Genomic DNA, 16,464 nt, shown 5'->3' with positions numbered 1-16,464 from the left:
TGTTTAATTTTTTATTTATTTTTGGGCGATTATCAATAATGCTCGTGCATGACTTATTGCCAGCCATGTTTTTTCGTTCCATCAGAACGGAAGGAATACGCGGTTTCTTTTGAACAAAACACGCTTCAAAATAGTTAAAAATACACAAAACCTATTCAAGTAGGTAGAAGAGTAACTTAACTTACATTTGGGAATCAGTTAATTGTTGCATGTTTGTTTATTTCCGCCTCATGTTTTTGTTCCATTGACTAGAATACGAAATACATGTAGTTTCATGGCTTGGATAAAAGTTAGAATAAAAGTTAGGATAAAAGTTAGGATAAAAGTTAGGATAAAAGTTAGAATAAAAGTTAGGATAAAAGTTAGGATAAAAGTTAGAATAAAAGTTAGGATAAAAGTTAGGATAAAAGTTAGGAGAAAAGTTAGGATAAAAGTTAGAATAAAAGTTAGAATAAAAGTTAGGATAAAAGTTAGAATAAAAGTTAGGATAAAAGTTAGGATAAAAGTTAGGATAAAAGTTAGGATAAAAGTTAGAATAAAAGTTAGGATAAAAGTTAGGATAAAAGTTAGGATAAAAGTTAGAATAAAAGTTAGGATAAAAGTTAGAATAAAAGTTAGGATAAAAGTTAGGATAAAAGTTAGGATAAAAGTTAGGATAAAAGTTAGGATAAAAGTTAGAATAAAAGTTAGAATAAAAGTTAGGATAAAAGTTAGAATAAAAGTTAGGATAAAAGTTAGGATAAAAGTTAGGATAAAAGTTAGGATAAAAGTTAGAATAAAAGTTAGGATAAAAGTTAGAATAAAAGTTAGAATAAAAGTTAGGATAAAAGTTAGAATAAAAGTTAGGATAAAAGTTAGGATAAAAGTTAGGATAAAAGTTAGGATAAAAGTTAGAATAAAAGTTAGGATAAAAGTTAGAATAAAAGTTAGGATAAAAGTTAGGATAAAAGTTAGGATAAAAGTTAGAATAAAAGTTAGGATAAAAGTTAGAATAAAAGTTAGGATAAAAGTTAGAATAAAGTTAGGATAAAAGTTAGGATAAAAGTTAGGATAAAAGTTAGGATAAAAGTTAGAATAAAAGTTAGGATAAAAGTTAGGATAAAAGTTAGAATAAAAGTTAGGATAAAAGTTAGAATAAAAGTTAGGATAAAAGTTAGAATAAAAGTTAGGATAAAAGTTAGGATAAAAGTTAGGATAAAAGTTAGGATAAAAGTTAGGATAAAAGTTAGAATAAAAGTTAGGATAAAAGTTAGGATAAAAGTTAGAATAAAAGTTAGGATAAAAGTTAGAATAAAAGTTAGGATAAAAGTTAGGATAAAAGTTAGGATAAAAGTTAGAATAAAAGTAAGAATAAAAGTTAGGATAAAAGTTAGGATAAAAGTTAGAATAAAAGTTAGGATAAAAGTTAGAATAAAAGTTAGGATAAAAGTTAGAATAAAAGTTAGGATAAAAGTTAGAATAAAAGTTAGGATAAAAGTTAGGATAAAAGTTAGGATAACAGTTAGAATAAAAGTTAGGATAAAAGTTAGAATAAAAGTTAGGATAAAAGTTAGGATAAAAGTTAGAATAAAAGTTAGGATAAAAGTTAGGATAAAAGTTAGAATAAAAGTTAGGATAAAAGTTAGAATAAAAGTTAGGATAAAAGTTAGGATAAAAGTTAGAATAAAAGTTAGGATAAAAGTTAGGATAAAAGTTAGAATAAAAGTTAGGATAAAAGTTAGAATAAAAGTTAGGATAAAAGTTAGGATAAAAGTTAGGATAAAAGTTAGGATAAAAGTTAGAATAAAAGTTAGGATAAAAGTTAGAATAAAAGTTAGGATAAAAGTTAGAATAAAAGTTAGGATAAAAGTTAGAATAAAAGTTATGATAAAAGTTAGAATAAAAGTTAGGATAAAAGTTAGGATAAAAGTTAGGATAAAAGTTAGAATAAAAGTTAGGATAAAAGTTAGGATAAAAGTTAGAATAAAAGTTAGAATAAAAGTTAGGATAAAAGTTAGAATAAAAGTTAGGATAAAAGTTAGGATAAAAGTTAGGATAAAAGTTAGAATAAAAGTTAGGATAAAAGTTAGGATAAAAGTTAGAATAAAAGTTAGGATAAAAGTTAGAATAAAAGTTAGGATAAAAGTTAGGATAAAAGTTAGGATAAAAGTTAGAATAAAAGTTAGGATAAATGTTAGGATAAAAGTTAGGATAAAAGTTAGGATAACAGTTAGGATAAAAGTTAGAATAAAAGTTAGAATAATAGTTAGGATAAAAGTTAGAATAAAAGTTAGGATAAAAGTTAGGATAAAAGTTAGGATAAAAGTTAGAATAAAAGTTAGGATAAAAGTTAGAATAAAAGTTAGGATAAAAGTTAGGATAAAAGTTAGGATAAAAGTTAGGATAAAAGTTAGAATAAAAGTTAGGATAAAAGTTAGGATAAAAGTTAGAATAAAAGTTAGGATAAAAGTTAGAATAAAAGTTAGGATAAAAGTTAGGATAAAAGTGCATTCTCAAACTCAATCCGTACTTTTGATTTTGTTACATAATTTCAATTTTGCGTAGAAATTGACCTGCTTGTTTCCGGTCTTAAACAAACCGAAAAGCAATGAGAGGTAAATTCTTTAAAATGGTTTCCTAAACGTTTTTGTTGCAATGAATTTACGCACACGTACACATATGCAAGCACATGTTCGACACAACAACTAAGTTTGTATAGCAAACACACACACACACATAAATAAAAATAATGAATTTACAATATTTATTGATCTATCAAATTCAAACAAATAACAACCAATAGATTTTGTAATTTATTTCATCTATTTTTTCTATTTCTTAAATGGCTGTATTTAACATATTGAGCTTTTGATTATCTTGGCAGCTTCCAATTTTGATGATAATGTTCTGTCCTTGTAAACAGAAAAGAAGGGCATTACTTGACTTTGAATGATTATTCAAATAAATCATACAATGAAAACTAATCATAATAATAGAGGAAGTTTAACCTTTAAAATTTCTCAAACAACGCGATGTTAATTTGCTTTTACGCAGAAACGAGACTACTTTTTCTTTATGAATTATTTATCGTATTGTGTTCTTTCAATTAATATTGAATAAAGTTCAGTTTAATTATAAATCGTGTTTCTTTATTCATTTTAAGCCACTGTAAAAAGTTTTCTAATGCCTTTTTAAAAAAGCTTTTATTCATTCTCGACAATTCGATTGTTCAACAGATCTTGCCTACTTGTACCACGTGTGTGACGTCATTTTCCAATGGCCAGGCCTTGTTTATACTTCGTCGATCGTTAGAATTTACAGGCCAAAGTTGAGTTTATTTGTTCTTGTTAAGCAAATAAAAATAGTATTTCGCTGGGAGTTTCTGATCTACAAAAGAACTAACCAACTCATTTCATGCCGAAGAATAAAAAACAATAATTTAAACAAAATTAAGAAAAAAAAAAGAATTTCTAGTTAGAAAAAAAGAAAGACAAAAACACAACAAATGAACAAAAAAATTTTGTATTAGTAGAAATAGAATCCAACACGCTTGCATTGTATCGAACAAAACAAAAAATTATAATCAAATAAAAAACTTTTAATTATTTGTTTTGATGGGAATAACCTGCAGCACATTTTTGTGTAATAAAGGGTAAACATTATCTTTCTTCATTTAAAAGTAAAAAAAAAAAATAAAACTAAAAGAAAAAAAAACTTTATCCCATTGAGAAAGTAAACGCTTTTCGACCTCGTTTTCATTTAGAGGGCGCGAATCATGGTAGATTTGAACAACAGTGGACAGAGAATAAACGAAAAAAAATAACAAAAAAAAAAAAAAAAGATCCAGCAATACCAACAAAATCCATAAATGGAGAAAATGATCTTTACAAAATTAAAGGTTTGTTAGGCCATTTGTAAAAAACAAAAAACAAACAAAATCAGACATAATAATATTAACTATCAAAGAGTCGACATTTTTTTTACCACTAGTTTCGTAGTCAAATCGTGCGAATTGTTTCGTACGCTCCTAGCACATTTTTTTCAGGACGCGTGTTTGCTGGTAATTTTGTAAAACTTTAAAATCTTATATCAAACGGGATATCTGGTTCATTGACTATTCAAGAAGAATTGAAATATTTTACCTGCTTTTTTTTCAGATTTTTTCCTTTCGAAATATTCATATTGCAGATATACTGTATGTGCGTGCAAAATAAGTGGCCAATGCTCAAAATTTATAAATATTTTGACTTCTCCCTTTGCTTAAAAATTCACAAAAAAATCAGAAAATTAACAAATTTTCATGAAATTGTCAGTATTTTTCAAATAATAATCACGAAATATAATACATCCATTATTTTCATTCGAATCTTAATGGAAATGTTTTATTTTGTTTAAATTTAAAAAAAAAACTGTACTAAAGTTATAGTTTTCAGTAGTAAAAAATGAATTAATTTATTTTTGTTTGTTTTTATAAAAATAAAGCATCGTAAATTGTAACAATAGAAAAGGAAGAATTAATTTTTTCAGGAAGGTTACGAAAAAATTCGCATTAATGAATTCGAAATAACTCAAAGAAAAATTATTTTCTCAAACTACCGATATTATCATTGAATTAAACATTGTTTATTTAATATTTTTACATAAAAAATTATAATAGCAACAATTTAAAAAAATATTTTTAGATTACATGTTTCGCGTAATTTTTATATGTAAGATTCTAATATTTTCCTTGCTTAAATGAACGTCTAACTTTCGACGTAACATAATTTTCATATAATCTTGAAAAGTTAAACATTTTTTTTAATATAATAGCATGAATACAGAAAAATGATTAAATTTAAAAATGGTAAACGTTATACAAACGTTCACGATAGAAATGTACGGATGCACAGCTGGGAGAAAAGGAAGATCAGCAATCCCCACCTCGCTCCAACTATTTGACATAATTTTCAGACAACCTTTTTACTTTCTGACATTTTTGGGCTTCCGTAGAATCAACTGCTATATATTTCATCCCATGTAACAACTGTCAACAAGCGTACATAGGTGAAACACAACGAAAATTGAAATTAAGACTTAACGAGCACAGAAGAGATATAAGGAATGGTAACGCCCTAAATGCACTCTTTTGCCATTGTGCAGAACACGATCACTCATTTAATTTAGATCAAGCGAAAATTATTAAATATGTGATAGATAGAGCTAAAAGAAGACTTTTAGAATCAGCACTAATATTAAATACTAATACTATTACGCAAAGAAAAGGCTTCTACCATTTAACCCCTAGCATAGGGAAAATAATAATCAAAGAGCAAGGTATCAGGGTGGATCCTGGCTAGCCGTTTCCTTGAATGTTTCAGGAAAATGAGTAGTTTCGCAGAAGAAAAAAAAATGTACATATTTATTTTCATGCATTTTTAAAAGTGTATATATAGACATCAAACAACCTTCCCATACGCACACATATTCGTCCTTTCCCGACATGGGTTGGATTTTAAAAAACTGTCTTTTTTCGCACGATCTATGACTTTTTCTTTTTTCACATTTTTATTTAAATTATCCTGAAGATGTCCTCTGAAACAAGGACGAAACGTTGATTTTTTAATAATTTCATTCGGTTTTTTCTATTTTTTCTTTAAACATAACGTCAACCACCGCTGGTTATATTTTTTCATTCCTTATACATATATATATATATATATATATGGCGATTAAGCTACACAGAATATTCCGCGTTTCATCCACGCTAGGATTCCTTAGGCTTATCTGAGGAATCCTAACGTGGATGAAACGCTGAATATTTAGTGTAGATTAATTACCACATATATTTTATAACTTACTAACTAGCTCTACATACGTATTGAGCATTGTTGAAGTAAATACTTAAAGTTTACTCATAAATTTATACTTTCGTATATTAATTTATGTGACTGAATTAAGTAGTTATATATATATATATATATATATTGTACATAATTTTTTATGTATTTTAAAAATATTTTCTATAAAAAGTAAAACAAAAAATTACTTAAAACATGGACGAAATATGAATTTGCATACGATTATAAATTATTTTGTTAAGGTAATGCTGTTTTTACCTTTATGAAAAACAAAGCGAATAGTTGTAAATGGCTTCTAAATTATTCAATCTTTTAATATAGAATGATTTACTTCGAAATTTACAGTAAAAAATGACTTTATGTTTGGACATTTTTCAACGCATTTAAATCCCTTTAACATTTAGGAGTCACGAAGAAAAAATAATTACTTTTTCAACTATTTCAAAACAATTACTGGTACTAACAGATTCTCATTTCCCCTTTCTTTTTTTTTATTTCCCCCACTGCCTGACTGGTTTCCTAAGGTAAAGTGTACCAAACATTAATACTGTAACCCTTTTTCCACTCCCATTGCAAAACCCATTCATATTATTCAAGGCAGGGAAAAATGATAAAGTCCACTATAAAACAACCAAACCAAACACTACAAACTAGCGATTGAAGATAGAAAGAACGTGAAGAATAAAAAAAACTTCTACAAAATAATTGCATGCAACAGGAATACTTTTCCCAAAATAATGATTCGGCATTAAATAACTCGAAAAGGGTTGATATGCTGTAAAGCAACCAAACCAAACTCTACAAATAAATATTTGAAAATATATAAAATTTGAAGCATAAAACCTGTTTCCAAAATAACTCGATTCGGCGCTAAATAATCTGAAAAGGGTTGATTTGCCATAAAACAAAACAACTGAACCAAACTCTACAAACAGATATTTGAAGATATAAAGAACTTGCAGCATAAGAACTGTTTTCAAAATAACTGGATTCGACATTAAATAATCGGAAAGGGTGTATTTGCCGTAAAAACACCAAATCAAACCAAACCAAAACAATTAAAATGGCTAATGTTTGAGGAAAAAATTAAATGCATTATAGTGGAATTTTTTTCCATAATTAAATTATTTGTTACATAGGATTAAAAAAAGTTTTCAATAAATATTTAGTAAAGAAAAATAAGCACATATGCATTACTGTCACGGAACACCATTTTTGTTTTCATTTTAAAGATTGAACAACAAGGGAAGACAATTAATTTTCAGAATTTAGAGAAACAATTCAATTATACCGGATCCGAAAATGCCAACAACAATATAAAATACAACATTTATTTACCGAACATTTATTGAATTAAAATAAATGTATGAAAATTCTAATAGCACAATATAGAAATTATTTGGAATGTTTTTACACAAAATTTTTAATTTAAAAAAAAAATAAGTAATAAAAATGTATGACTTTTAACATTTATAATTAGTTTTGAGCAATTATTATTGGAATGCATGTGACTTTTCTTTTGCTTTGAGAAAATATTTTTTGTTACAAAATTTAAATTTTCGTAATAGAGTCCAATTTTGTAACAAAGAAAATATAACCATAAAAGAAGTCATTGACAGATTATCAACCAGACACACCCAACCCCACCCCACTCCACCACCACTACCTTTATCTGTCCAAATTGCACAAGAAAAATTGGGTCTAGGATTGGGCTCTATGCTCACCTGAGGACCCACAGAAGCCACAACGGAGGACAGTCTTACTCGGATACGAGTGACCGCCGATGATGATGACACAAACAGGAATAAAAAATGACTTTACACACACAAAGGTTCACGCGCGAGAAAGTTGTCTTGTAATTGTATTAATTTTTTACATATTTTTAAAAATCAATTTTAAAAGCTTGTCTATAAAAAAGCAGATTTCGAAATATCGGATGATAGCAGTTAGCTTCCTGTCACATGCCATACAATTTTCATCTGAACAATCATCCCCTACTAGGTGGAAAGAGCGGACCGTATTCTCCACCAAGCACGATTCACTCATAATAAATTTATAAGTTGGTCGTCATTTTATCATTTATCCTTACGCGCGGGGTCTGATCAAAAGAGTATCCAACTTACATAAAATGCATTATGATAAAATAAGAACAGTTAATATTGAATGTTACGTTTTTCTTTATCGATACAAACCACAAAACTTGCGCTCTAACATGTTAACACGGAATTGCTTCGCTGAAGACAACAACATGGTTGTCTTCAGCTCTAATGTCAACAAATTCTTGTTCGCAACAGTAATCATAAGTAATCAAACTTAGTTTTTATTTTACTCTTTTTCATTCCAAACAAAGTGTGTTGCCACTGGAAATGTAAGTGTCTATTATTTGGAATCGTTTCTAACAGGCGACTGTAGGGAGTTGAGCAGCGAGATGTCTGTTCACATTAAATTTTAATTTCTGCATGTTTGTACGGCCAGGAAAGCAGAGAATAGCAGAGTAGAATGCTTCCTGCTATCTAGGGATTCTTTTGTTGGGACCCTGTCTTATGATCTAGTGGTAGATACATCAGCCCAGATGTGGCAACAATACCCCATGTATGAGCGAACTGTGGCTTTGTAAAGATATATGACCTCTCAGGTGTGAGTATTCTTCTAGCACGGTAGATGGACACCACCTTTTTTGCAGCAGATTTATATTATCTCTAATCTATTTGTCCCAATCATGTTGCCATTAAATAAATATATTTCATCAACTGACAATCGTACAATCTCATTTATCCTTATTCTCGAGTGGTTTATGACAAATGGTGACTCATTAGTAAGAAAATTATTAAGCAAATAATTTATATAAGCTTTAAAAATCAATATATTGAGTTATTATTTTACAATTTTGTAACATTTTGTTTTTGGTGTTAATTAATAAATCAACAGGATTAATTGAAATTGATTTTAAAGTAAAAAGAACGAAAGCATATCTAAAGTTTTGTGAATATGAAATTGGCATGCAGAGGTTGACTGAGTTTTTAAAATAGGAAATATTTTATTCAACGAAGCAAGAAAATACAAATTCAATCAACTTTTCAGGAAATGAAAAACAAAAGACCCACAAACTGACAACAAATAATATTTCTAAAAATAGAAAAACAAAACCAATGAGCATTCAGCCAAGAAATCTTTCTAAACTGAGGTAATTTAAATTTTGTCTTAACTGTATATCCTTTTTTCGAGTAGCTGGATTTTCCACATATTAATAAACAACTTTTTTATGAGTCTGCTCTCCCTCTCTCTCTCTCTCTCTCTCTCTGTATATATATATATATATATATATATATATATATATATATATATATATATATAAAGCTGAATGTCTGTGTGTGTGTGTGTGTGTGTGTGTGTGTGTGTCTGGTCACGAATAGGCTCCTATATGGTTGACTATTTAAAAAAACTGATTACATATAATGATAGAAGATGTATCAAGACACAGGAATAGGTATGTTTGATCTGGCAGAACGGTGGTTCATTAAAATTGTGGGGTCTGCATACGCGTCTGGTCCACAAAGTATGGAAATAAAAAAATGAAAAATAAAAGAAAAACGTTTACAATAATGCTTTGATAAGTATGTGTTAACTTTAATATGAATGGTATAATAAAATTGTGGGGTCTGCGTTCGCGCCTGGCTTCCATATAATGGAAATAGACACAAACTTTAATAAAGACTTTTCATAACTATTTGCGTAAGCATACTTTGATAATTATGTTTCAGTTTGAAGAAATATGGTATAATAAAATTATGGGGTGTTCGTTCGAGCCTGATATCCATAGAATGGAAACATGTCACAAAGTTTAACAAGGTTTTTTTATATAGATCCACAGAATATTGTGATAAGTGTTTCAGTGTGAAAAGGTATGGTATAATAAATTATGGGGTTTATCTATTTTATTTTTACGTTCATCATATTTTGCTTTGGTTTTGATATCCCCAAATTCGAAGCTTTCTCTTTACAACCCTTCCTTTTCATAACCTATCATACTTTCATAAATCAGAGTCCATTTTCTGTAGGCTGTTTTTGAACCCAGTCAACGACGAGTATTTTGCTAGTGTATATATATATATATATATATATATATATATTTGTCCAAATAATAATAATAATGATAATAATAATAATATATACGAAAAGTTTTTTGTTGGATATTATACATACATGCACACATGAAGGGTAATAGCATATTCTATAGCTTGCCAAATCAAAGTTTTCGAACTTTACGTTCGAAATTTATCTTTAAGCGAGGAAAATCTTTGCATAGTACTAGTCCCACTGTCTAAGCAACTGCCACATCCTGCTGAAAGAAATAGCAAGTCTACATCCTTGGAAACAACAGACACCACGAATGTTCTATCAAAATTTCCATCTCCTAAAAATGTCTGCCTAAAACGTAGGCTAAAAAAGGTGTATTCCTTTCGGTGGTTTTACCAATTTGAGTATGAAAATCATTACACATCGATCCACTCATACATACATGCGAACATACACATGTACACACATACATACATGCAGACATACAAAACAAAATGTAAAAAAAAACTCCATCATCATCATCATCATCATCATCATCATCATCATCATCATCATCATCATCATCATCATCATCATCATCAGCATCATCATCATCATCATCATCATCATCATCATCATCATCATCATCAGCATCATCATCATCATCATCATCATCATCATCATCATCAGCAGCAGCAGCATCATCATCATTTATATGTCGAAAGAAGTTTGAAAATCCCATTCATTTTTGCAATCAATTTTTTAATCATTCGGTTTCTAATCATCAAGTAAACATGCAACTAATTTCAATATAAATATTAATTTGCTTTTTTATGTTGTCAGAATTTTTATCTACAAACTGATTATGTATGATACATATAATGATATTAACATGAAAATCGATCGTTTAAACCATCAGCATCATCAGCATCATCACATCATCATATCGCATGAATCAGAAGATTCTATTGTTGGCATTGGTTTCCCCGATATTTTTCTAATCAGAATTATTTCTAGAAATACATCAGTTACTTACGCTGGGATCACGTGAATATTGCCAAAATCCTAACTGAAACTGATTTTTGTGGAACGAACAGAATTCGAACTTGGGTCACCCAGAATTTCAGTCCGTGTTGTTAATCACTTAACCATCGTCACCCCCCCACACACGCACGCACACAAAACAACAATAACAACATGAACTTGAACTTAGCTGGAAATATATAACCAATAATATATAAAGTATGAATAAATAAATACAGTATGCTTATTTATAAAAATATTATTGGCTACATACGTGCATACATGTTTCTAATGCAATTCTTATCAAGGAAATCAGTATAGCTATATGTGTGTGTGTGTGTGTGTGTGTGTTATTGATATAATTATTAGAAAATGTACCCGGAGTTTCCCTGTCTTAAAGGTAATGTTAAATTCTTTTAAAAGAATTAAGTAAAAAAACAAAAACAAAAAAAAAAAAAAAAAACGGAAAGAAACTGAGACATGTGTAGGCGAGTATTATGCACTTTTTCTAAACAGTTCACTTCCATTTCTTACAGGTAAAAAAAAAAAATACTCGGACTGAGATCGAAACTAAAACCTTAAGACAGCGCTTCAAGTACTATAACAATTAGACTAGCTTGACACGTTCTTTAAAAAATGTTTTCAAACCTTGTCAAGTATTTGACAAACAGATAAAATACAATGACTCCCGAATACCAATTTTTATATTGTTTCCTCTTAGCAACCCATTCTCCGGATTTAAACCGACGAAAAATTACCTTCTATATATGAAATATCATGTCTGTCGATCAAAAACGTGTTGAGCATATAAGGGTAGAAATGTCCTCACACACAAATTCTAACTTTTATAGATGTGTAGACTTCTTAAATTTTATAAAGAGATATAATATTTTATGTTCAATTTTTCAATATTTACTTCAACAGTGTTCAATACGTGAGTCGGACTACTCAAATAACCTGATGATTCCCTACGAGAATGAAACGCAGAAGCCTATGTGCAGAGTAATTGTTATACATACATACATACATAAATCTAATACATGTATATATGTATATCTAATACATGCATATATATAATATATGTATATATAATACATGTGTATATATATATATATATGTATATATATATATATGTATAATACGTACATATATATATATATAAATATATATATAAAAGTGAACGTGTCTGTGTGTGTGTCTGTGTGTGTGTCTGTATTCGTGTGTCTGTGTACATTTCCCTACGCAATAACTCTGTCAATTTTTAGTCTACAGACTCGAAATTTGATATACAGGGTACTGAGATTTGGGAAAATCGATGTGATCCGTTTTTGGCAAGACATTTGGCAATTAAGGGGTCAAAGTTCAACGGTTTGACCTTTGAGAACTCTACCAAACTCCTCCGACAATTTTGGGTCTACTCACTTGACATTTTAGATATAGGTTCCTTTGACATGGATCTAACTTAATAACTTTATTTGAGCCCAAAACAATAAATTTTAAGGGGTCATAATAGGGGTTAAAGTTTTAAAAAAAATTGACCTCTGCGGTCTCTTCCAAATTACTCAGACAATTTCTGGTCTAAATATTTGAAATTTTACATAAAGTGTATTCAGAGATAGGGCAAGTTTTTTCATCAGTTTGGATCGAAAATTTTTAGTTACCAATATATAAATGTATGTATGTATGTATGTATGTCTGTTTGCATGTCGGCCTTAAACTTTCAATAGAGGCGACAGTATCGTTTAAAGTTCGACCTTTCATACGACAAATATCGAAAAATTGGCTAAAAACATTAATATCTTCCCCTTCAACTAGGCACTTTTCTATAGGGGGGGGGGTCACTTTTTTCGCCGATATTTTTAAAAGTTATCCTCTCCTTTAGATTGTCTAGCCTTAATTAAAAAAATGTCGCTTCAAGTTTGGCGGTGGTCGTGACAGCATAAACGTAAGTTTTTACCCCGTTCTTTTCTTCCTTTGCAGTAAGGGTTCGAGCCTGCCTTCCTACTACCACTTTTTTTTTTTTGCTCAACATGTACATCAAAACACCCAGGCAACGCCGGGATGAAATGCTAGTATATATATATATATATATATATATATATATATATATATATATATATATATATATATATATATCATACGTTATATTATATATACATATATATATCATACGCTATATGAGGACATCAGGACATCAATTATTGTTGAATCAGATAACCAATAAATCCTCTCTTGTCCACAGTATATTTTTTTCGTTTTAGTTAAAAACAAAACTTGTGTGGAAACTAAAACAGACAATAAGCTTTGTATTTTCTTCCCATGCTTGAGTTGAAACCAGAAAATAGTATTAGTTATCTCCCTTGCAGACAAAAGTTATTTTTACCTGCATTAAGAATATAATAAACAAAAATAAAACAAACGGATACAAAATAAAAACAACAACAATAAAAACTGCAACCACAAGAAGGATCAACAGGTTGTAAATATTCTATTAGTATTTTTTTGTTCGTTTTTGAGTTTGTTTTGATGATGAAAAAAAAAAACCCAGCTTCGTACGGAATTGGAAAATATATTGAAAATCAGCTTACTTTGAAAAAGTTGTTGGCTTTGAGTCGGGTTAATACGTTCGTTTTTCAAGAAAACTGTTGCTGTTAAGTTGAAGTATGATTCGCCTGTGAGAAACAAGAGACCTGTGCGTGCATGTGTGCATGTGCGTGCATGTGTGCGTATGCGTGTGTGTGTGTGTGTGTGTGTGTGCTAGTAAAGACGCGCGCACAGACTGCTACGACAATGCTAGCTCTTGTAGAAGGTGCTAGAGAGAAAGAGAGAGAGAGAGAGAGAGAGAGAAAGAAAGAGAGAGAGACGAATGCACATCGCCAACGCGTTGCACTCTGTTGCAGGACGCTGCCGGTTTTCGAAACGAAAATCCTCACCAACCCAAAAACGAAAGTCAACACATCTTGCAGGGAACAGAAATACAGGATTACTTAAACATGTCTACAGGAAATATTTAATTTAATTAACTTATTTCTGTGCTCCCAACGGAAGCAAGCAGTATGGTACCGTTTTCTTTGTAATATGGAATGAAGGAATAGAACTAGCGCCCGTGAAGGGGTACTAAATGTCCATTAACGAACCTGTTACTATTTCACGGTAAAGTCACTTCGGAAAGAGAACTGTGCCTGCTTTACAAGCACTGTAATGGAATATTCTCTAGTGAACTCGTAGCAGGTGCGTCCCTAATCGTAAATATTCCTAACTCGACAAACAGCAAAATCTCACCCCTTCACTGTTGAGTTCCTAAGATGTCGGAAAGACTTCTAGTTTAATAGTTTCTTCTCTTGAAATTCTATTCTTTATACCCCCTCCTTGTTTCTTGCTTCCTTGACTGTACTACATTAAATGTACTGTGAACAGTCATCTCATTACTCAACTCCCCACATAGTCGCCTATAGACCTGGCCACACACAATAGTTTCTTACCCTGAGGTGGCAATAGACCTTATTTGGATTTAAATATAGTACAAAAAAGAAAAAGAAAAAGGAAATGTCTGAGATGATGGTTTCCTTGTATAAAACCCAACCATATTTTATTCACTAGATTGCCACAATGATCGAAATTTTAAAACTTGAATCTTTTCAAATAAAAATGATTATTTGTTCAGTATTCCTTATTGGTGATCACTTATATAAATCAACAAGCAAGACTACACTGCGTTGCCCTGGCACGAATATGAAAATAGAAATGCTAAAAAAATGCATATAACATTGTTTAAACCCCCTTTTCTCACCCTCTCTTTCTCTCCTCTCTCTCTCTATCTCGGTATCTCTCTTTCTCTCTCACTCTTACTCTCACTCTCCCTGACGTCTTTTTCAATAATATAATAGAACGAAAAATACAAAACAATGCAAAAAAAAAGAAAAAAAAAGAAAGTCGGCAATGTGTTTGACATAATTTCAGTGTTATTTTTAAGACAATTACAAAGAAAAACAAGGATTTTCTCGAGAGTACTATGAACCAAACTAGTTACTGCTAACACTGGAATTAATATCATAAGCAGGTCGGGTTCATATCGAATCCAATAATGTGGGAATTGTAAGAGTTTCTTGTGTTATTTTGGAATTTTTCTCGGACAAATATACATACACACACTCACACAGAGAAAATGTGAATTTCCATTATATAATAAACTAGCTGTCCATACCGGTGCTGCCCGGGAATATGTTTTTTTTTTGCTTTTGTTTTTGCGTTACTTTTATTTACAAACTGAAAGATGCAATAATATTTTAAACGAAACTCTAAAAATACAATTTAAAAAATCTAATCAAATAATGAATAAAGATTTCGTAAACTTTAATTTCAAAATGTATTTTATAAAATGGCAATTTATTAATGGATGAGACATCATTGATGATGATCGACGCTTTTCCGCATCAAGCCAAAACACATAGCAACTCGCACAAAATAAACGAAAGAAAAAGTGTTCATTATTTAATTAAACTGAAACCCATTTCACGTGGTTTAGGTGACCGAAATTAACCTTTAAGAGTTTAGTGCTAAACGTAATTATAGAAGTACTCCCGCACAAAAATGTTAAATGTCATGAAAAAATTTTGTCCACTAATTGTGTTGAAATCGAAAAAAAGAATCTCTTTATACTAATATTATTTCACCATGTGCAGCTCTTTTGACAAACACGAATTGTGTTTCACATATTGTTTTTATTCTTATTTACCCAAACAAGGCACATTGCCACATGGACGCAAGGTTCTCCTATTTGTGATCATATCTGATAGGATACTATGAAGGGAGTTGGGCAGATAAATGGCTTTTCGTATTACATTTGAATTTCTGCAGGTTAATAAAGTCAGGGGAGCAGGAAATAGGGAGGGGATTCTAAAGTCTAGTGGTTTAAGAGTAGAAACTATGAGAGTAGAAAGCATTCCGGCATCAAGGGACATCTAGAGTGAAGGGGTGCAATTTTGCTATTTATCAGATTAGTCTGGGTATTTACGTCAAAAGTGTGCATGTTCTACGAGTTCTTCAAAACACATTGCATTAAAATACTTGTAAAACAGGCAGAGATGAAACACTGCGGTGAGGGGGAGGGGTTGGATCTTGGTTGACAATGCGGGACCTATGAGATTAGCGACTATTTTTGGACCCTGAAAAGAGAATAATGGTTGATGGACCAGCTCAGATGAAGTAACAATAATCCATGCATGAGTGAATGGTGGCTTAGTAAGGATGCAGAGTATAGTGCGTGTGAGTGATTCTCTAGCACGATAGAGGGAACCTGCTTTCTTTCTAGCACGATAGAGGGAACCTGCTTTCTGTGTAGCAGAGTTGGAAATGTCTTCAATGTGTTTGATCCAATTCGTGCCTGCGATATTCGTCTATTTAAAAATAAAAGTTTGAGACATGAATTATGTTTATCAAATTAAACTTAAAAAATAAATTTGCAACTGCAATGAGGAATATCACGCGAAAATCTTCGCTATAGGAATGTGTGTGTTTTTTTTTAGTCGATGGAAATAGTTTGCAATTCTATCAGCAAACTATAAAT

At 30.3% G+C, this 16,464-nt stretch overlaps 1 protein-coding gene across 1 annotated transcript in view; it reads right to left on the bottom strand.

Annotated features, from left to right (window-relative positions):
* LOC145279597 (uncharacterized) overlaps window positions 1-13,737 on the bottom strand; it is a 318,995-nt gene extending 305,258 nt beyond the window's left edge. Inside the window, exon 1 of the mRNA XM_080130761.1 lies at window positions 13,487-13,737. The gene's annotated coding sequence lies outside the window, so the exon portion shown is untranslated. The remainder of the gene's footprint in view (window positions 1-13,486) is intronic.
* Between the last annotated feature and the right edge of the window lie 2,727 nt (window positions 13,738-16,464).

The sequence above is a fragment of the Euprymna scolopes genome, chromosome 7 (assembly GCF_053919585.1).
Source record: "Euprymna scolopes isolate OS-2025 chromosome 7, ASM5391958v1, whole genome shotgun sequence".
Taxonomy (NCBI): domain Eukaryota; kingdom Metazoa; phylum Mollusca; class Cephalopoda; order Sepiida; family Sepiolidae; genus Euprymna; species Euprymna scolopes.
Note: the sequence above shows the minus strand (reverse complement) of the source record. Positions and strands in the feature narration are given on the sequence as shown.